Here is a 21,338-nt window from a genome sequence, read left to right on the forward strand (position 1 = left end):
ATTTTGGTAAGAAGAATCAGAATAGGACATATGTGGTAAATGGGAGAGCATTGAGGAATACAGAAGAGCAGAAAGATTTAGGAGTGACGGTACATCGTTCCCTGAAGGTAGAAACTCACGTGAATAGGGTGGTGAAGAAGGCTTTTAGTATGCTGTCCTTTATCAATCATTGCATGGAATATAGGAGTTGGGAGGTGATGTTGAGATTGTATAAGACGTTGGTGCGGCCTAATTTGGAGTTCTGTGTGCAGTTCTGGTCGCCTAATTATAGGAAGGATATAAACAGAGTGGAGAGAGTGCAGAGAAGGTTTACCAGAATGTTGCCTGGGTTTAAGCATCTGGAGTATGGGGAGAGATTGGACAGATTGGGTCTTTATTCTTTGGAGCGTAGAAGGTTGAGAGGGGATTTGATAGAAGTATTTAAGATTATGAAAGGGATAGACAGAGTGGATGTGGATAGACTATTTCCGTTAAGAGGAGGAAAGATTAAAACAAGAGGACATGAGTTAAGAATTAAGGGGCAGAGGTTTAGAGGTAACATGAGGGGGAACTTCTTTACTCAGAGAGTGGTAGCTGTGTGGAATGATCTTCCGGGAGAAATAGTGGCGGCGGAGTCAATTGTATTATTTAAGAAAAGGTTGGACAGGTATATGGATGAGAGGAAGATGGAGGGTTATGGGCATTGTGCAGGGAGGTGGGATTAGAAAGGGGTGTTTGGTTCGGTGCGGACTAGAAGGGCCTAATGGCCTGTTTCCGTGCTGTAATTGTTATTATTATTATTATTATAATGAAATTAAAGGATTTGAAGTAGGTAATAAAGAACAGAAAATTAGTTTATTTGCTGATGATGTTAATGAGACCAGAAATATCTTTAAATAAGTTGAATGAGAGATTAAAAGAGTATGGGTTAGTATCAGGTTATAAAGTTAATGTTAATAAAAGTGAAGTAATGCCTATGGTGGATATGGATTACTCTCAATGTAAATGATTGACAACATTTAAATGGCAAAATGAAGCAATTAAATACTTAGGAATTCAAATTAGTAGAAATATAAGTAATTTATTTAAACTAAATTATTTGCCATTGTTAAAAAAATTAGAAGAGGATTTGAAACGATGGAAAGATTTACCAATAACTTTAATAAGATGAGTGAATTGTATTAAAATGAACATTTTTCCAAGAATACAATATTTGTTTTGATCATTGCCCATTCAAGTATCATAATTTTTCTTTCAAAACTTTGAACAAAATAATATCTGAATTTCTTTGTAAAGGTAAGATCTCAAGAATTGGTTTAGAAAAATTAATGTGGAAATTTGATCAAAGTCAATTTTAAAATATAATAACAGATACATTTGTAATGATGTAAGCAATTAAATAAAATTTAAAAAAAAATTATTGGTCTGAATGAAGGGGAGGAAGGAGACAATATTATTCAATGTTTACAACGTTGGATTCCTCAGACTTTTGGTCAAGAGCATTTTAAAGGGGGGATATTGAGATTGAGTGAGTGCATAGAGCCCTTCGACCCAAACCTCAGCTGGATCAAAAACCGAGGCCCATTTTGATTAAATTTCTTCGTTATCAAGTGAGGGAAAGTTTTGGAATTAGCAGCCACAAACAGGCTAAAGAAAAAAAAGCACCGTTGGAATTTGGATGAAATAATTTCCTTTTATCCGGATATAAGCTTTGAATTATTGAAGAAAAGGAGGAGTTTTAATCCAGTTAAAAATATACTATGGAAGAAGGGATATACTTTTGTTCTGCATTACCCTGTGACTTTGAAAGTATTTGTTCAAGGAGGGCCAAGTAGAGTCTGCCAGACATACATCAAGAATTGACCCAAAGAGTGGACATTTTAAGTTGGAAAGTTACATTTTTGTGGTGAAAGAAATTTGGAAGCAGTTTTCAATATTGCAGAGATGAATTTAATATACTTGGAGGAGCCGGAGACATGCTGACTGGACCTGCCAAACTGTTACTTTGTGGCCTGGTTACAGAGATCTAGTTAGTGACTGATGGGCCAAGGAACAGAAATCCAGTCCTTCCTCTCTCCCCCATCTGCACAGAGCAGTGGGGCCTGCCGATAGGGCATGTGCCATCAGAAGGGTGGGGAAACAGAGGTGTGAAACAGACCCTCATAATGCTCTTGGAATTAGCTCAAGAAAACCAGAATCATCTTCCCTGCATGCAGTTCCAACTCCACTTCCCAGTCACTGGCCAACCTTGACCTGCTCTGTCAGAGAGAGACCCAACACCTTGTACTTCCCGGGCCTGGACACTCTACAGCTCAGTGGCATGAATGTTCACTTCAATAATGAGACCTCTCTCATCTGATCCACCTCTGTTCTTCCATCCTCCCTCATTTTTCTCCTCCTTCCCACACCCAGCCCCCCCCCCACCCCACCTCTTCTCTCTCCCCTTTTTCTATTCTCCCCTTCTTCTATCCTCCTCCACCATCAGGATTCCATTCTCTCCCCCACCCCACTCTCTGGGCCCATCTCCCTTCACCTCTCCTTCATCAGTTCCACCTTCTCTGCACCAGATTCCAGCATATAATAATTTAATAATTCAATAATTTCATATACATGCACCAGGTGGCCTGACTGCGGCACCTCTGCTGCGACCATACGAGGGGCCGTACAGGGTTGTACAGCATTCTGGCTCCATGTTCACGCTGGACATTGTTGGCAGGTGGGAGCTGTTTACCATGGACAGGCTGAAGCCAGCGCACCTCAATCCCACCGAGCCCGTGGTCTTAGCCCAGCCCAAGAAGCAAGGCTGCCCGGCGAAAAAGGACATTGGTGCCAGTTCTGGGGGGGGTGCTGTGTGGGGCTCACCGCTAGGCAGGCGAATCAGCCCTGCTTGTAAGCCACGCGGCGGGGCAGCTGGCCAAAATGGTCCCGTCGGGGGTTTTCCCTTCCTCCCAGCACGGGGCTCAGAAGCCCACGCTGGGGGACCACATGACGCCCGGGTGACGTCAGCGCCCTCCAGCGCGGTTCTCAGCCAGGTCTGGGCTGGGAGTCTAAGTACCACCCAGCAGCCTGCAATAAACTAGTCTGCTCACTGAGCTCAACCCGTCTGGTTGTGTGTGTTATTGCAAGAGCAGTGGAGCCACCGCTACAAAAGAACCATTTGACTTGGTTAATTTCTATTGCTGTTTGGTTTTGGGGTCCTCTGGGCCCATAACAAAAGGATTTGGGTATAGATATAAATGATAAAAATTGGGCACAAATATGTTATGATAGTATGAAGAATACAATAAATGCTAGAAATAAAATATCAAGTATAATTTTAGACATCAGTTATACATTACACCACAGAAGCTTAATAGATTGAAGTTAGATATTTCAATATGTGTTTTTGATGTAAACAGGATATTCTGCCTGGACTCTTTCCAAACTGAATTCTTTTTGGACTAATTTAATAGATTTTCTTCAACAGGTAATAGGTGATAAGATCCCGAGAAACCCTATGTTGTTTCTTTTGGTGGATTAATTCAGATTTAAAATTGGATTATTAACATTTTTGGCTTACTAATCCAGTGACACAACCTCCCCGAGCAAGTTGTGAGAGGTGTTTACAGAGGTAATGAATGTGCGATACCATCGAAGGCCGGGCATGAGGCCTGACAGTTAGGTGAGTGGTGAATTGAGCCCTGCCTGGGCTGGTTGTGTGCCAAACAAATGAACACCTTGCAGTCCTTCATCCAGGTACAAGGGGCTCAGTTCCTGGCTTCAATATTATCTGCTCTCACTGCTTTCTGAGCTTGTAGGTGTTAAGAGCACCACGTGAATAATAACCTCCCCAACAGTTCAGTCCTCAAAGATCATGGAACTGACTCTTCCGAGTTCCAGTGTGCTTTAAAAAAAATTTTCCCAGCTCTTGAGGTGTTTGTCAACAACCGATGAAGCTAGTGTGACACCTCCTTATTGAAGTGAGCAGCCTAGCTTAAACTGGTGCAAACCTCCCAAAATAATGCAACCAATGAATAGGGTGAATAATCCTTTTTATTAAATATTTTAATTGAGTTCAATATAATAATTTCATATACATGTTTCATTAATATAACAGAAGGAAATTATGATAATATATATGTATTATAGCTGGGAAAATGCACTAATTAACAATTTCCCATTTTTATTATTAATTATTGAATAATATTTTTAAAATTAAAACTGAAAATCACATGAATTACATTATGAGCAATCTGCTCATAACTTGGTATAATATCAAATCATGTTTTAGTCTAGGGCCATCATATATAAACCCCAACTATTTTTAAAAAACAACTAACGCTAATCTAACCCTTTCCCTCTAATCAAGGATAAGGATACCTATAAAATCAAACTAAGAGAAAGAGAAAGAACAGTGAAAATGGACCCAATCGCTTCCTCCGGAAGCTAGACGGAGCATCACTGGAGCATCCAAACTGCCTAAAACTGGGTGAATAATCCTGCATGGATGATGAGACATAGAAGGTATCTTGAAGTCAGTATGTTGCCCACATCCCACTGAACAAGCAGAGGAGGATCATACGTTTTCGTCCTGCACCTGTTTCCAGGAGCTAAACAAGTTAGGTCCTGTGTGGCTCTTCATTTTCTCTGATGTTTTCATCAACCTGCAATCTGTTGGGTGAAATTGGAAGGAAATTTACTTATCTTATCCCTGTGAGACCACCTAACATTTTAGGATTGACAAGAATATTATTAAAGATGTGGTCTACCGCAAGTGCAATAAAAGCTCTTACCAAACAAAACTGATTGAATGATTCAGTCTTATTTCCCAATCCTATGTTGTTAATTTTCCCTTAACGCCAAACCAATAAGGGCAGACACAAGTTGCCAAATGGAATTTCTTTTTAAAAAATAAGGGAGTTTCTTTAATATTTGTCTAATATATTAAAAATGATGTATCTACATAAAATTTCAAACACATTGACCACCCTTCCTTTTCAAAATTATTCCTTAAAGAAAAGAAACGCTATTGTTGCCTTTCTACCTTCTACAGCTTGAAAGATGATGGACCGCTTTTGATAATTCATTTATTGTTTCTTTGAGATTTTTTTGATGATTTCAGATTTCAGATTTATTGTAATGACAGCACATACAATCCTGAGATTCTTTTTCATCCGGGTAAGGCTGAATTAGTACTTATTGGTAGTGTAAAAGAAAACTGTACACAAATTACACACTGCCAACCCTCTAAATAGGCATGTGAATGGCCAGTGTTGAAATACCAGGTGGGTCATTCACACTGGATCATGAAATCCCGGGTCCAAACATTAAATACCCACAATCGCAGATCTTGGTTGGGGGGGTGGGGGAGGATCCAACCTCCAGTGGTGATGTCCCAAGTTACGTTAGCCCATTCACATTGGAGCCGAGATGAGACGGCTTGGCTCTGATACAATTTCCTGGGTTGTATCAGCCCTGGGTTGATTTATAACACCCCTGCCCACCACCCCAAATCGGATTTGGAGCATTCACACTGGCAGGTGAACTGTTAAATTCCAGGCAAATTGCTAGGTTCAACTGGCAATGTGAAATGGGCTACTTGTTACCATGCTTCCCTAAATCCCTAAATGGCCGACCATTGCGGCGACCGTGTGTACCTGGGGGTGACACCGGCTGTCATCCCAGGTAATCTCCTGCATGGTGGGAACTGTTGCAGGAACACCAGCTAATCCCAGGCTGGTTCTCCGATGACGCAAGGCCCTGACTGCAGCGCTTGGGGCTCATGTAAGCATGACAGTCTCGACTTCAAGGCTTTGGTGTGTGTGTTGATTTTTTTTCCACACTTGCATATATGAATGCTACATTGATGCCCCTAACAGGTCCAACCGGCATTTGGACCTGAAGACGACAGATAGAGCGGAGCTAGCAACCATCCATGTGTCTAACTCAGGCACTCTGTGTTTTGCATGTCACAGCCACACGTGTGGTTTGAGCAGGCTGAGGCTCAGTTCCAGCTTCGACACAGCACTTCCAATGACACCCGCTACTTCTACATCATAAGCGCTCTCAATCAAGACACAGTAGCAAGGGACATAGACTTCCTACGGCAACCTCTGGAGAGAGGCAAATACACGGCCCTCAAAGAGCTGTTAACCCGCACTTTTGGGTTCTCCCGGCACAAGCGCGCCATCCGATTGCTGCATATGGACAGATTGGGGGCCAGAACAATAAAATGCTATTAGATATGATTCAACAATTACATATAACCCTCAGGAAATTAATGATGTGTTTTGAAATTTTTATGAAAAATTGTATACTTCCAAAGTATTGGAGGATGAGGCTAAATTTGATATATTTTCTGATTTGGATTTACCTTTTTTGAATGATAAGGATATTAGAAGTAATAGATGCACTTCAATCTATGCCAAGTGGAAAGTCTCCAGGGGACGATGGTTTTACCTGAATTTTATAAAGAATTTCAGGATTTATTAATTCTTTTATTGATGGAAGTATTGAAGCAGGCGACAGAGGTTCATTCTTTTCTGGATTCTTTTTCTAAAGCAATTATTATAGTTATTCTTAAGAAAGATAGGGACCCATTGAAAGCTAGGTCTTATAGACCAATTTTTCATTAAATGTTGATTACAAAATTGTAGTGAAGGTTCTAGCTAATAGGTTGGCTAAATATTTACCAGATTTAATTCATTTAGATCAGGCAGGTTTTATTAAACATTGTTATTCGGCAGATAATATTGTGAAGTTGATTTCTTTAATTAATGTTTCTCAGGAGGCATCCAATCAACCAATGGTTATTTTGTTGGATGGAGAAAAGGCCTTTGATAGAGTAGAGTGGAGTTTTTTTTTAATTTCATGTTTTGGAGAAATTTAAATTTGGCCCTTTTTTATTGGTTGGATTTAGGCTTTATATAGAAATCCCACTGCTAGATTCATGACAAATGGACAGATCTTCACCTTTTATGTTGACCAGATTGACTAGACAAGGCTGCCCTTTGTCACCAACTCTATTTGCATTAGTTATTGAACCTTTGGCTCAAGTGATTAGACAAGATAGTAATATTAAAGGTATTAAGGTGAAATTTGATGAATTTAAAATCAATTTGTTAGCCTTTGATATATTTAACCAAACCTCAGAATTCTTTAAGGAACTTTCATGATAGATTGGAGCAGTATGATGAGGTATCATTTTAGAAAATTAATTGGGAAAAGAGCAAGATTATGCCCTTAGCTGAATTGGATTATTCTTTGTGTGAGATATTGTGAAATTTAAATGGTCATATTGTATTAAGTATTTAGATGTTAAGCCAGATTGTAATTACAGTCATTTAAATGAATTGAATTATTTGCCTTTATTGTGTAAAATTAAATATGATTTGAATTGATGGAAAAATTTTCCATTTACATTAATAGGATGAGTTAATTGTATTAAAATGAATATTTTTCCTCAAATTCAATATTTCTTTCAGTCTATTCCTTGTAAGTTTCCTCAAAAAAAATTTAAGGATTTAAATGAGGAACTTTTTGTGGAAAGATAAAATGGTAAGGGTATCATTACAGAAATTAACTTTGAAATGTAAATTAGGAGGCTTGCAACTTCCTAATTTTCAAAATTATTATGAATCAGAACAAATGAAATTTATTAATAGGATGTTTGAAGTAGATAAACCTTTGATATGGGATAATATTGAACTATCTCAAATTGGTGAGAAGATGGATCAGTTTATTTTTAGATGGAATCCTAAATTATTGAGTAGTTATAATTTACCTGTTTTGAAACACTTAATGGATTTAAGGTATTAAAAAATGAGGTTGTAGGTACTCAAGGTAAGATTTCAGATAAAACACTTTTGTATAAAAATAAGCATTTCCCCATTACACTTAATAATCAACTTTTGAAGTTATGGGATCAAAAGGGTATTAAAATGGTGCAAGATTGTTATGAAGCAGGATATTTTATTTCTTTTCAAAGAATGAAAGAGAAATATGATACATCTTCAAATATTCATTTTCTTTTATTATTGTTGGATGATTTTGGACATACTCTATGGTTACCTAGATGACTTAAGTTTGAATTTTTACTTACTGAGGGTGGTAAGAAGAGATTTATATCTGAGATGTATGCTTTATTACAGAATAAAATGCCTAAGTTGGATTTACATAAATCTAGATTGAAATGGGAGAAAGATTTAGGTATACTTATTTCTCAGGATGACTGGATGAATTTAGGTAGGGATAGTATGACTAAAATTATAAATGTAAGGTGTCAATTAGTTCATTATAATTTTATTCATCAATTATATTTAACTCCAGAAAAATTAAGGAAATATAATTTTATTTTTTCCGATTTATGTTTTAGGTGTCATAAGAAGGTAGGTATTTTTTCTACATTCTACTTGGCCATGTGAGATGGTGAAACCTTTTTGGAATAAAGTTAAGGAATTTCTAGAAGTTATTTTGAAAGTGAATTTTTAATTAGATCCTGTGGTGTTCTTGTTGGGTAACATTAAGAGGATTAGTTTTGAATTGAAATTAAATAGATTTCAAATCACCTTTTTGAGATTGGCTTTAGCTGTGGCTAGAAAATATTTGGCAATTACTTGGAAAAATGAGACTGAATTGAGTATTGAGAGATGGCATATGGAGTTGAGGTCTTGTATTCCATTGGAAAAGATGACATATAATTTACACTGTGACAGAGTATATAGATATGTTTTCGGGAGATAAATTTGGAAAGGTTTGTTAGAGTAGGTCACATACAAACACTTTAAAACAGATCTTATTTAAAATACCGGAGCTCTGCCCCATGCTAAACATATCAGGGCCTCAGAGCTTTTGCAAGAGCTTTGAAGAGTGCTCAAGAGACTTCATTAATGGATTGCTGTTTACAAAAGGCAACAGATGAAAGATCTTGCTGGAGCCGCAGATTGTCTGGAAGAGAACTTGTTGTTCTAGGAGGGTCATGTGGTTTTGCAAACAGGCTTTCTCTCAGAGAAAGAGAGAGAGAGAGAGAGAGAGAGAGAGAGAGAGAGAGAGAGAGAGAGAGATCACTTGTACAATGTTACAGCCAGCTGAAGCTGCTGGGGCTGGAAAAGGACAAGCTGGCAAGCTTGTGGGAAGCCATTTTGGAAGACAGTCTGGTCAAAGCCTTTGTGGTTTATGCAAGAGGAGAGGACTGGCTGTTTAATGTTTCACTTGGAATAAGGGAAACAAAAAGGAATTCTGTGGTGACCTGAAAGAAAGAGGTTATCATCTGGAGAACCTTGATGGGGCAAGTTTCGTCAGCAAGACACTGGAGTGGCTGATGGAAGTTCATCAGTTGTGGATGACCTGGAACAACAAATCTCTCTCTGAAAACTGACAAGAACCTTCCTGAGCGGTAACCATTTACCTGTCAAGCACCAAAGCCTGGTGAACTTGATAAATGTTAAATTCTGTGCACAGTATTAAGAATTGCCTGCAACCAGTGAATGTGGAGGAATGAGAAGTGAGATGACTGTGAACCAAAGAACTTTTCTGAACTTACACATTACACACATGTGTGCTTAGAATTAGAAGGTGGTTACGTAAGGTTAAGTAAGTCAATAATGATAAGTTAAAGTGTTTTCATGTTTAAAGATAATTAAAAGCAACTTTTGTTTAAGTAACCATTTGTCTTAGTGAATATATCTATTGTTGCTGGGTTTTGGGGTTCTCTAGGCTCATAACAATGGAATAATTCTTTCTTTTTTTGTAAAACTTGGAGCCCATATTTGGATTTTACAGGGTTGAATTATTAAATCCCCTTTCCACACGTTAGTGGTGTTGTTCCAAACCATGGTAATTAACTGATGAATGTTATGTAATCTCCTTTTCTTTCTTCCTTTTTTTCTTTTTGGGGGTAGATTAGAGGAGGGTGGGATAGGGTGGGTGGGTTAGGGAAGTAGGGGTGGGGGGGTTCTGGGGATTTTTTAATTAAAAATATCATGTATGCATTTTGTGCCTCTTTTAAAGTTTGTATGTTTAACATATGCATCATGTTAAAAGAGCATCAGCATTCATCCAAGATCCACATCACCCAGAACATGCTCTGTTCTTGCTGCTACCATCAGGAAAGAGGAATAGGACTCGCAACACCAGGTTCAGGAACAGCTGCTCCCCCTCCACCATCAGACTCCTCAACAATAAACTCAATCAGGGACTCATTTAAGGACCCTCTTGCACTTCATTGACTTTTCTCTCTCTCTCTCTCTCTATTGCACAGTTGATTTCTTTACATATCTAAATTTCTTTACATATGAGTAGTTTTTTGCATTACCAATAAGTGGCTTGCAGGATAAAGTATCTCAAGGCTGTATGTACTCTGAAAAACTTGAGCTTTGCATTGACTATGAGGATAATTTTGAGGTACTACAGCCAGTGAGAATGTTGAGATGATGAACTCCGAGCTGATTGTGGATCCTTGGACATAATTGTCCCTCTCTACTGTGATAATGCTACAATTCTAAGTTTTACGAAGGCATAAAGTGTGCAGCAGATTTTGTATTGACATAGACAAGAATTAAGAGAAATGGATCGAAGTTTTTTTTATAGCAAATGAGCAGGGACTACAGGGCTGTTGATAAAAGTACAACTATGGTCAAAAATGTAGCGTGGTGACTGGTTTATACAAAAATTTCCAGTCCTTTGAAGAAGAGTTCCAAAGACTTGGTTCTTGAGAGAATTTTGCCTTATCTGTTTTAAAAGATGACAGCTGATTGAAATAAAAAAAATGTGCTTTAACTGTAATGTTGCAACTACACATAACTCAACTTTTTAATGAAAACACTCCCTGGGAGAAATGAAAGTGAGCCACTGAATAACCTAGGGAGTTGTATGTGACACAACAGTTAAATGACGGCATTCCTATTTTGTAGGCCACTTCTCAGGCTCTGTATTTAGATCACGTATGATGTTACATTTCTAAATGGAAAACGAGCAAATGTCCCCATGCACCCACCAAACCCATTAGCATTTAACAACGGGTAATCTTCACTGTAGTCAGATGCCACATCAATCCGAAATGTATCCCGCAAGTCCAGATCACCATGATCAGTCATTCTTTAATTGGTCACTTTTATAGGAGTATAGAAATGGTCTTTAATTCCTAAGCGGAGATCTGTGGATCTCGCATTCAGATAAAAAGTAAAATTATCCCTGTTCCTCTTTGCAATGTCACTTTTTCTTGGCTTGTTCTTCGCTCTTCAATATTTCAACAGTGCTTCTGATCATTGCCAGAATGTGGGTTTTTTTTTTCCTTTCAGTTCACTTTCAATATGCAATTAATTAAAATTCTGTGGGTACGAAATCCAGGTGGCCAGTCTGGGAAAGGATAGGAGATTTCCTGAAGCTTTGTCAGGAAATCAAATAAGTTTTTATGACAGTCTGGCAGTTTCACTGATGGCTGATAACAAATATTGACTTCATACCAAGACCCTGTTCATCTCAAAGCCACTCTTGGCTGGTCTTAGAGGTTCGGAAAATTGTGGAACTAAAATTGGAGGCTGAGTCTGCAAGGTAGGCCCTGGATTCTTCTAACAAAGTTACTTCAGTTGGTTTTTTTTTTAAGTTTGAGATTTAGCTTTTCTTGTCGCCAGTTTCTTAGACCTCTTAGAAGCTGATTTATAAACAATTAAAGTTAAGAAAAAAATTTAAAATTCAGGTATTAATTAATTCTGTCAGGTGAGGCGTTTTCCACGTCTTCCTCCTACAGCATCACGCCACGCCCCCCTCCTCTCGGGGAACTGGGGAGGGCAGCACTGGAGCATGCAAAAAACTTGCTGAACCGGCTCCTGATCCCGCGTGCATGTGCGGGACTTGGCCCACGCGCGCTGTTGAAGCCGCCGTTGTGGGAGCTGAGGACCCGATGTCAGCAGCGGTGGTTGATATATGCAGGCTAAACAAAAAAAGCCCGATCAGATTACCAGCCTACGGAAGAGGAGGAAGAAGAAGAATCGGAGGGGGAGGAAGAAGAAGAATCGGAGGGAGAGGAAGAAAGCTTTGTACAGCAATCTCAAGGAGAAGAAACAGAAGATGATGCAGGTGGTCAAGGTGTCCAAGGTAAAGTGAGTGCATATTGTGCTACCCCAACTCCTCTTGATCCACAGGTTTTTGAAAAAATCTTTGAGAAAATGGATTTAATTAGTCAAAAATGGATGCCAAATTTGCTGAGGTTAAAGCTGACTTTACAAATCAATTGGTAGTGATTAAAGAAGAAACAACGGCAAGAAAATTGTGTGAAAAATGTCACAACCAGAATTACACTCTATTGTCATGTTTACATGCCTTGGAATTAATGGTTTTGCAGCAACATTACAGTGTAAATATTACAGTTAAAAATAATGTTCAAAATAAAGAGAAAGTGAGGTAGTGTTTGAAGTTCATTGTCCATTCAGAAATCTGATGGCAGAGGGGAAACAGCTGGTCTTATGCCACTAGGCATTTGCTTTTAGGCTCCTGTACCTCTTTCTTGATGGTGTGAAGGAGGCAGGGCCTGGATGGTAAGGGTCCTTGTGGATAGAGGCTGCTTTTTTAATAAACTGCTTCTGGTAGATGTCCTCAATGGAGTGATGACTGGTCAAGTTTACAACTCTAGTTTTTTTCTTGTCCTGGCACCTCTATACCAGACAGTGATGTCAGAATGCCCTCCATTGAACACCAATAAAAACTTGCAAGGGACTTTGGTGACATACCAAATCTCCTCACAAAGCCTAATCTCTGGTGAGCCACTATTGTAATTGTAGTGACATGGAGACCCCAGGACAGATCCTCAGAGATATTGACAACCAAGAACTTTATATTCTTAACCCTTTTCACTGTTGACCCTTCAATGAGGACTAGTTCATGGTCTCCTAACTTCGCATTCCTGAAGTCCACAATCAGCTCCTTGGTTTTGCTAATGTTGAATGCAAGGTGTTGTTGTGGCACTGGACAACTAGCTGATCTATCTCCCTCCTATACCCTTTCTTCTCGCCATCTGTGATTCTACCAATGACCATGGTGTCATCAACAAATTTGAACATAGGACTTGAATTGAACAGTCATGGGTTTATAGCAAGTAGAGCAATTGGCTAATATCCCTGAGGCATGTCTATGTTGATTGTCAGTACGAATTGTTTCCAATTCCTACTAACAGTGGTCTTCTGAGGAGTAGGTCAAGGATCCAATTGCAGAAGTGGTGACAGAAGCCCAGATTTTGGAGCTTGTTAACCAGCACTGAGGGTATGATGGTATTGAAAGCCAAGCCAAGCTGTAGCTAATAAAGAGTATCCTGATGTTGTCTAGGTGGGTTGAGAGCCAGTGATATTAAATCTGCTGTGGAGCAATTGTGGCGGTCAGCGAATTGCAGTGGGTCCAAATCTTTACTTAGATGCAAGCTAATTCTGGCCATGACCAACGTCTCAAACATTTCATCACAGTAGACATTAATGCTATTGGGTAACAGTTATTGTGGCAGCTCACACTACTCTTCCTGGGCACTGAGATGATTGATGCCCCTTAGGAAGAAAATGGGAACCTCAGAGACTGAAAGAGGAACCTTAGAGACTGAAAGAGGAACTGCGTCATTAGGAAACTGGCTGGAACTTGAGGGGAGAAAACATCTACATTCATGCACTCTTGCTCTACTTTACAGTGGTTGAAAGATGAGCCCAGGCACCATGCACAAAAGTGGCTAAGGTCCTCTTAATGAAGCTACCCAGTTCATGTCTAGAATCCTGCAGCCCCTTTGTCCACCCATAAACCAGCTCAGGTCAGACTGAAAGCGTGTTACCAAATCTGGTCGGTCATGACAGTTGAGATCTGTCAGACTTTACTCTTCACCTACTTGTCTGTGTAATGACATATCATTCAGTCCTGCTCTTTTGCTGAACTCATTTCACATTTTCTTGGCTTTGATTGGTTGCGATATGAGTGAATGCTCTTAAAGTGTTTCCAATACAAGCACAAGGCAATTCACTTTCAACCAGGTCAGATGGAATGCAATGATAATCGAGATTGTAACAAGATCAGGCAAATAAATGTGTGGCTGAGAAACTGGTGCAGGGAGCAGGGTTGAAAATTCTTGGACCATTGGGATCTCTTTGGGGAAGGGACACCTGAATCCAAAGGGGTCCAAAATCCTGGAGGACAGGTTTAATATAGCAGTTAGGGAGGGGATTGGCTGTGCAGGTTTGGGTGTGGTTAAATGAATCAGAGGTGATTAGAGAGCTTAAGGTAAAGGAACCCTTGTGAGGCAGTGATCATAATATGATTGAGTTCATATTGAAATTTGAAAAGGAGAACTAAAGGCCTCTGTGTTGGTATTTCAGTGAAGCAAATTACCGTCACGGGAGAGAAATGGGCCAAAGTCATTTGGAAAAACTCACTCATGGGAATTTAGCAATTGTTGGAGTTTCTGCGAGAAATAAGGAAAGTGCTGGACAGGTATATGCCAAAAAGAAAGGAACATGTGAATGGAAAAATTAGACAAATGGGGCTGATGAGGGAAGCTAAAGCCAAGGTAAATGCAAAAGAGAGGGCATACAAGAAAGCCAGAATTAGTGGGAAGATAGAGTACTGGGAAGCTTTAAAAACTTAGAGGAGACAACTAAGAAAGTGATAAAGAAGGAAAGATGAATTATGAAGGAGGTGAGAAAATAATATCAAAGAAAGTACTAAAAGCTTTTTTCAAAATATAAAGAGCAAAAGAATGACGAAAGTTGACATAGGATTGATGGAAAACAAAGTGGCAGAAATTGTAATGGGTGACAAGGAGATGCCAGAGGAACTGAATTAATATTTTGGATCAGCCTTCACTGTGGAAGACATTTGTAGCACACTGGACACTTATGGCTCTCTGGGAAGAGAAGTGAGTGCAGTCAAGATCACAAGAGAAAAGGTATTGAGAAGCCAAAGCATCAGAGGTTAAATAACAGATGGATTGCACCCTTGGGTTCTGAAAGAGGAAGCTGTAGAAATTATGTAGACATTGACAATGAACTTTCAAGAATCAATAGATTATGGCATGGTACCGGTAGACTGGAGGATCACCAATATCAGTCCACTGTTTAAGAAGGGAACAAGGCAGCAGAAAGGAAATTATAGACCCACTAGGCTAATGTCGGTAGTTGGGAAGCTGTTAAAGTCAATTATCAAGGCTGAGGTTATGGAATCCCTGGAGGTGCATGAAAAGAGAGCCAAAATCAGCATGGTTTCCTTAAAGGAAATTATTGCCAAACATACTTATTATAATTTTTTGAAGAGACCATAAGTAGGATAGACAGGGGAGATGCGGCGGATGTTGTGTATTTGGACTTTCAAAAGGTGCCACACATAAGGCTGCTAAACCAGATGAGAGTCCATGGAATTACAAGAAGGATATTAGCATGGGTAGAGCATTGGCTGGTCAGCAGGAAAGAGAGAGAATGAATAAAGGGGTCCCATTAAGGCTGGATACCAGTTACCAGTGGTATTCTGCAGTGAATGGTTTGGATTATGTGGCTATATTTGCAGATACCAAAATAGGTGGTAGGGGAGGTGGTGCTGAGGATACAGAAAGGCTGCAGAGAGACTTGGATAGATGAGGAGAATGGGCAAAAAGGTAGCAGATGAAATACAATGTTGAAAAGTACTTTGGTAGAAGAATAGATGGTAGACTATTATTTAGAGAGGGAGAGATTTAAAATTATGAGGTGTAAAGAGATTTGGGAGTCCTTTTGCAGGATACCCTAAAGGTTGACCTCCAGGTTGAACTGGTGATGAAGAAGGCAAATGCAATGTTTGCATTCTTTTCTAAAGGAATAGCATAGGAAAGCAGGGAAGTACTGCTGAGTATTTATAAAGTACTGGTGAGACCTCACTTGAAGTACTGTGTACAGTTTTAGGCACCTTATTTAAGAAACCGAGACCCCACCCAGTGCAGGGGTCAACTGCGCTGGGTGGGTCACGTCTCCAGAATGGAGGGCCATCGCCTTCCCAAGATCGTGTTCTATGGCGAGGTCTCCACTGGCCACTGAGACAGAGATGCACCAAAGAAGAGGTACAATGACTGCTTAAAGAAATCTCTTGGTGCCTGCCACATTGACCACCGCCAATGGACTGATATCACCTCAAACCGTGCATCTCGGCGCCTCACAGTTCGGCGGGCAGCAACCTCCTTTGAAGAAGACCACAGAGCCCACATCACTGACAAAAGACAAAGGAGGAAAAACCCAACACCCAACCCCAACCAACCAATTTTCCCTTGCAACCGCTGCAACTGTGCCTGCCTGTCCCACATCGGACTTGTCAGTCACCAATGAGCCTGCGGCAGACGTGGACATACCCCTCCATAAATCTTCGTCCGCGAAGCCAAGCCAAAGAAGAAGATTTAAGAAAAGATCTGCCGGAGTTGGAGGGTTCAGAGAAGATTTATTAGAATGATATCAGGAACGGATGGGTTGGCTCTTGGACTGTACTCGTTGGAGTACAGAAGGATAAGGGGGGACCTCATAGAGACATTTTGAATGCTGAAAGGTCTGGACAGAGTAGATGTGGCAAGGATGTTTCCCATGGTAGAGGAGTCTAGGACAAGATGTTGCATAGTCAGAGGGTCGTGACTCTGTAGAACATGTTTCCACAGGTGACTGTGGAAGTGAGGTCATTTGGTATATTTAAGGCAGAGAATGTCAGGTATTTGATTAGTCAGCGCATCAAGGGTCAAGGGGAGAAAGCCAGGGAGTGGGGCTGAGTGGAAGGATGGATCAGCTCATGATTAGGATGGCGGAGCCTATTTCTACTCCTATATCTTGCGATCTTACGATAATCCCTTGTACAAATGTGCAATGTTTCAGGTGTGTTTCATTTCATTGCCATGTTGCCATTGCTCAAGTTTTGGTCAACAGAACTAAACACTCTACTGCTCCATTTCCATAGCCTGGCAGAGGCCAACACATATGGTCCAGAATCATTCAAACAATTGTTATGATGTGACTTGAACTCAAGCCTTCAGCTGAAGTCTCAGGAACATGTGCAGTGGCACAGCTGTTAGTTTCCAAGTTGTTTTTTTTTTAATGCATGTCAAACCTGAAAGGAACATTCCAAGTATATCAATCTCCTGCTACATTTGCACTCAAGTTGAGCATTTTTCTCTTCCATATGTTCCTTTTTACCCTCACAATTGGTGTCTTCATATGCAGCTGAATTCTGTTTCTAAGTGATTAATGTAAGCTACTTTGCTGGGTTGCTATGGTATGCATGGTGAGCTTTTCCTGTGTTACGGAGTCCAGGGGACCCCAAAAACCAGCAGCGATAGATATGCACCACAACACAGGGTTACTTAAACAAAAGTAGTTTTTAATTATATTTGAACAAGAAAACAGAATTAAACTTTAACTTACTACTTACTTACTTAACCTACCTAACCTACTTAATCTCCCCACCCCCTCTAATACTGTGTGTATAATGTGTAATTAAGATTAGAAAAGTTCTTTGGATCGCAGTCCAATCTCACTGGTTGCAGGCAATTCTTGTTCTGTGAACACAAGTTAGCATTAACAAAGTTCACCAGTCTTTGGTGCTCAACAGGCAAATGGTTACCATTCAGGAGGGTTCTTGTTGGTCTTTTGTTGCAGGACATCCACACTTGATTCCTGTTTAATCAGTCTTGCTGACGAAACTTGCCCCCTTCAGGGTTCTCCAGATGATCCTCCTTCTTTCAGGTCACCTTTCAGACAGCTAGTCTTCTCCTTTGAGAGGCAGTCTTCCCAAAGTTTGCCAGCTTTGTCCTTCTGGAATTGATTTCTGACTCCATTCTCTCTGTTTCACACCCTCCCTCTCTGAGAGCAAAACTGTTCTGCCTGCCTGCAAAAATAACATGCTCTCTCAGGCAAGCTGTATGCTGCAACTTTGTTGCTCTTTTTGCAAAAAGTACACTGCAAAAGTCCTGCAAATATTTTGTGTTTTAAAATGTTTGTGTGCAACCTGCTCTAACAATTCCTCCCAAACCACCTCTAAATACTCTGTCACATCTTTCACGCTACTGTCAAGAATAACAATATCAATAACCGAATAACAATAAGGGAACAGTGACTCGTTTCAAGTAAAAAAGGTGAGTGCCTTTATGGAAACTGCAGTTGAAGATGTTCCCATGAACCTGCTACCTTTGTGCTCTGTGGTAAAGGTAACCAGTTTGGAGGGTTCTGTTGAAACAGTGAGTTGCTGCAGTACATCTAATTGATGATGTTCATTGCAGCTATAGTGCATCAATGTTGAAGTTTCATAGAGTACTGATCAGTTGCTGCTTTGCCCAGGATGACAGGAGATGCACTCATGTCAGGAAGTGAAGAGTCACGCTGACTTTTTTAAAGAGTGGAAAGACTTTCAGGAAATGGAGGCTGGATTTTACTCATCGCAGATTACCCACTGTGGTGCCCTACCAGTAACCACCGAGACTAGGCTAAGGGAACAATAGGCTTTAATGTACAAAAGAACCTTGCTGGTCCGGATCCAGGTATAGAAATGGAGGGAAGGGAGCAGTGGCTCGACCTTTATGGCCCAGGACCACAGGGGCGGAGTCTTAGGGTATGAGTCATCAGTGGGCGGGCCAGCTCCATATATACAGTTGCCAACAATAACTATATACAATGGAGGAAACATATCACCAGACCCAGCTTCTGATGTTTTCTTGCAGAATATATTTACTAGTGGCCTAATTAAGTGGTTGGTTAACAGATGCACTGAAACTAATAATAATGAATTTTAAGTAGAGTTTACAAATTCTCATTGGTGATATCTTATCACTTGTTGACATCAATTTTATTTGTCACGGTTCATGCTTAATGATAATCTAGATATTGCTAAATGTAGGCATGGATCTCTTCACCACTTAAGAGGTTTTGATTGGCTTTAAAGACTATGTTCAATTAGCAATATACATCCCCTTTATGTTGGAGGGGAGGCCAACGATGAAGTAGTTAAAGATGATTGAAACTCAGATGCCGCCCTGAGGAATTTCTATAACGATTAATCTTGGCTCTGAACTACTGGATACCTGCACATCTATTTTGTAAGTGGATAATTTGTTTTGCAGAAAGATAGGCATCCTGTGGCATCTTGTTCAGGCAGTGAAATCTCTCTTGTGTACTCTTCCTCTATGTACTTACTGCCAATACTTTCCCCCACTCTTTCCCCTCATCCAACTCAAAGGATGCAGTTCAGACCAATAAATATCGGAGCTTATTTTACTGTATTTGGCAAGGTTCACCAAGATTCCTCTGCAAGTATGAACTGATAATATTACAGTGATGTGAAGAGAGCATCTTCATTTTCAACCTCTTTTACCAATTTGATTGGAAGGCTCTAAAATTAACATTGGAATAGTTAAGAAAATATATCTAATACAATGCCAAATTATTTAGAGAGTGAGAGATTTCGATCATAAAGCATTTTCAAACCTTCTGAAGTTGAAACCCAAAAGCTGACCTCATATCAGTAATAATAATTTTTCTATGTGAGAGAAGTTGTTTGGTATTAATTAACATTTATCATAGTGTTGGGAGTGCACATGTACTGAAGTGTAAGCATTAATGGTGACGATTTTTAATTTGGATGTCTCGAGCAAGTACACAGTTTCACACCACTGAATGTATTTTAATAGTGAGGCAGGCAGGAGGTACAATTTATGTGAAGCTAATGCTGGAGTGGTATAGGATTTAAATATCTGGAGTTTAACCTAGTGCCGAAGCATTCCTGCATAAATAACAGGGATCATCGTTCACCTCCTTGTTTTGGCACTCATTCTGACCCAATAAATTTTTGATGGAAACTAATTTGTTCCAGATGCTGCTGTGTTGTGCCAGCATTCAGCTCTCAACTTAAAAGGGTTACAGAGAGATGCAAAGTAGAAACTTCACTGTCTCACAACCCTATTCTCACTGACTGAGAAGCCTCCTGCTGTACTAGTGCGACATTCCTATTGCTCTCATATTCTTTAAGCTTGCAACCTCTCAGGAAGAAGATGCTTCCATACCATATGTTGCCACATTTGGAGAGCCTTAAACTAATTTTGTACAATGATGTGTTAACAGAATTGTAGCACTATTTGAAAACCGCATTTGTAGAACATTATTTCTCTATTAAATATAAGCCAGTATAACAAATGAATAACAGCCTTGTTTGGGTATGCAATGCAGTAAACAACAAGAACCTCTTCACACTAAGGTCACCGTGAAATATAAAAGGGTGAATTACAACATTCAGCTGCAAAGCCTCAATCATTTTTGCATGGATTGAATCTAAATCTTTTCCTTTTAGCTCTTTGCCATTTCTTGATATGATCATTCAATCTGTAGTTCATTTTGTATCCTGATGCAAAATCATGTACATGTGATGGACATTACTTATAGCCCATTCCCAACTCCAAATATTGAGTATCCCACTCAAAATGTAATTTAAATACAACACATAAAATACATGTTCTACAAAACTTTTAAAAAAAATAAAGCAAGTAAAAATTTGTCCTTAGCTCTGTGGGGTTCACACAATATGTTTGAGCAGTCTCAATCACATTTGTAAAGGAAATGAATGAATAATTGTCACAGAAAAATATGGTCATAACTGGGAATTTGACACAAGTCCTCTTAATATAATTTTATAGTTCAGAATTTTAAATCTGGCATAAGATCTTTCAACATTTCTGCTTTACTTCTCTTTTTCAATATTAGGCTGTTTCAGAAAAAATGTGTGGCCCACTTCCTGAAAGTGCTGTTGAAATCTTTATTTTTTTTTCATCAAACTCTTCTATTATTGAAAGCTTGCCTGTAATTTAGGCTGGTTCTTTAACACAATACTCCCATATTCAATATGGAATTTAATGTTTAATATATCCATTGTGGACATGAAAAGATAAACATGTTCTTTCAAAATGTGCATCAGTCTTGAATTAGTTGCAAGACTGTAGCCTTAGAATCATAATGTTAAACACCCAGAGGTAGGGTTTCAAACAGAATTTAGGTTGGCACTTGAGCATAATACCATGTCAATCCTGGAGTGTTATTAAAAACTAATTGACATTCCTGCATATGGCTCAAGGATTTTGATATCTTGGCCATCATTTCTCCCTCAATGCCACTGCAAATATCTCTCTAGTCCTTTAACTCATTACAGTTGGGAGCATTAGGACCTAGAAACAGAAAAAAGCTATACAATACTTCAAGCCTGCTTCACAATTTAAGAAGTTCATGGGTAATCCTTGTGCCTCTTCTACTTTTCCAAACAATCAAAATTTTACCCACGTGAATGGATAATTGATTACCCAATACTCCTTGAGTTGGAAGATTCCAAAGAGTTGCATTTTTTTTTCTATTTATCCCAAGTCTGTGCCACAGAGA

General features: G+C 39.5%; 1 long non-coding RNA gene across 1 annotated transcript in view; it reads right to left on the minus strand.

Moving 5' to 3' along the window:
• Nucleotides 1-4,199: 4,199 nt before the first annotated feature.
• The window catches only part of LOC138762234 (uncharacterized), an 82,681-nt gene continuing 65,542 nt past the window's right edge, over nt 4,200-21,338 (minus strand). The window contains exon 3 of the long non-coding RNA XR_011356850.1: nt 4,200-4,629. This is a non-coding gene — a long non-coding RNA (uncharacterized lncRNA). The remainder of the gene's footprint in view (nt 4,630-21,338) is intronic.

The sequence above is a fragment of the Narcine bancroftii genome, chromosome 4 (genome assembly GCF_036971445.1).
Source record: "Narcine bancroftii isolate sNarBan1 chromosome 4, sNarBan1.hap1, whole genome shotgun sequence".
In the NCBI taxonomy this organism is placed as follows: domain Eukaryota; kingdom Metazoa; phylum Chordata; class Chondrichthyes; order Torpediniformes; family Narcinidae; genus Narcine; species Narcine bancroftii.